This window comes from Rhea americana, unplaced genomic scaffold (genome assembly GCF_003343005.1).
Source record: "Rhea americana isolate MKP2758 unplaced genomic scaffold, rheAme1 scaffold_76, whole genome shotgun sequence".
NCBI classification, from domain to species: domain Eukaryota; kingdom Metazoa; phylum Chordata; class Aves; order Rheiformes; family Rheidae; genus Rhea; species Rhea americana.
In genome coordinates, this window is record NW_028186934.1 from 1702259 (window position 1) to 1703840 (window position 1582).

The 1582-nt window shown below is 60.3% G+C and overlaps 2 protein-coding genes across 2 annotated transcripts in view; one reads left to right on the forward strand and one right to left on the reverse strand.

Moving 5' to 3' along the window:
• Nucleotides 1-278, reverse strand: part of PRKCI (protein kinase C iota) — a 26945-nt gene extending 26667 nt beyond the window's left edge. The window contains exon 1 of the mRNA XM_085322319.1: nucleotides 259-278. The gene's annotated coding sequence lies outside the window, so the exon portion shown is untranslated. The remainder of the gene's footprint in view (nucleotides 1-258) is intronic.
• A 1162-nt stretch (nucleotides 279-1440) lies between these two features.
• Nucleotides 1441-1582, forward strand: part of PHC3 (polyhomeotic homolog 3) — a 40796-nt gene continuing 40654 nt past the window's right edge. The window contains exon 1 of the mRNA XM_085322322.1: nucleotides 1441-1484. The gene's annotated coding sequence lies outside the window, so the exon portion shown is untranslated. The remainder of the gene's footprint in view (nucleotides 1485-1582) is intronic.

A 1582-nucleotide genomic window follows, 5' to 3' on the forward strand; every position in this document is an offset into this window, starting at 1 on the left:
CGCCCCCGCCCTCCCGGGCGGCTACGGAGAGCCGCGGAGGACAGTCGCCGCGCCCCGCGCTGCAGCACGGTGGAGGAGGAGCGGGCAGCGCGGGAGCGAGGTTCCCCCCCCCCCCGGCCGCTTGGTACAGCCCGGGCGTGCCGCCGCAGGGGCTGCCGGGAGCACTGGGCCCCGCGCCTGCGCGCAGGGAGCCTGTGTGCGCTAGGGGAAAGGGTGGCACGCACCAACACCCGGCGCAGGGGGGCGGCTCTTGCTTACCGGAGCTGTCAGGCTTTTCCTCCCTTTTTTTCAATGTAACTTCGGCAGCTGCTTATTTCGTGTTTGCCGCAGCCTGACCACAGCCAGTTCTGACTGTAAAAGGAGGGAAAGGAAGAAAACGTGCAACTTCACTTGCTTACAGATAGGATTGCCCTTTCTTTCAAGGCTTAAGAGTCAGAAATACCTGCAGTAGCACTTTGGCGCTCCTAAACATGCAGAGCTTAATACTAATCTTAATCTAAAACTAATTTAAGTTTTACTCTATTATGGTAAAAATACTTTCTCATCTTGGTGGTAAAATAACTAAGGCTGTATTGGCTATTTTCCTTAGGTACGAAATATAGATGTATCATGTTCTTTACATACTTCCAAGATGTGGAAGGTATTTCTTTGGCACAACAAGATACAAAGAGGGAGAGGTGCTGAATGAGTTTGTCAAGATGACCCTGTAAAATCTGAATTGGGCATTTTCTGGCAGGCTGGCTACTCATCTGTAAAGAGGGTGGGCTTTGCCTCATCTACTCTAGGCAATACGCAGCAGCAGCTACGCTCTCTTGGTGGGGGTTAATCGCATAGTTCAGCTCTGATCGATTATGGTCAGCATAGAGATGGTCTCGAAGACCCACCTGTATAGCAAGGAGAGGCTGAGGCAGTGTTTCCTAGGAACTGGAAGACTAACGAGGCTGTTGTGTTTCTCAGATCTAAGTCAGGTGCTCGCCGCAGGTGTGGCCAAATTGCTGAAGAGACGCTGAAGCCCCTGAGCAATCAGCACACAAAAAAGCAGCTGCTCTCCTGACCATAACCTCCCCAAAGCACTCTTGGAGCCGCGGGTGTAACCGCCTTCCTTCTGGAAGAGCTCGGGAATCAAACAAGCGAAACACTGCTTCCAGAGCGGGAGCACTCCTGCACGCTCAGCGGGAGGGCYGCGACGCCCATCGCAGGGCGGCAAGTGGGAGCCCAGACCCTCTGCCCCAGCCGGACCACTGCTCCCTTCCGCGACCCGCCCGCTCCAGCCCCGAAGCCACCGGGAGGGGCGCGACCCGCCACCGCGGAGCCCGCCGGGGCTCGCGGGCCGCACGGACGACGCCCGCYCGCCGCCGCCCTCCAGCGGCAACATGGCGGCGCGGTGGTCACGTGCCCGGCGGCGGCGCCCAGCGCGCGTGCGCAGCGCCTCCCCGCGAGGGAGGCCACAAGATGGCGGAAGCGGAGTGAGCGGCTCGTCTGAGGCGAGTCTCCCGGCGGGACGCGCGGAGGAGGGGGAAGCGGGCGGCCGCGGCCAGGCCGCGGCGGGGCGGGGCGCGTAGGCGGGGACCCGCGCCCTGAC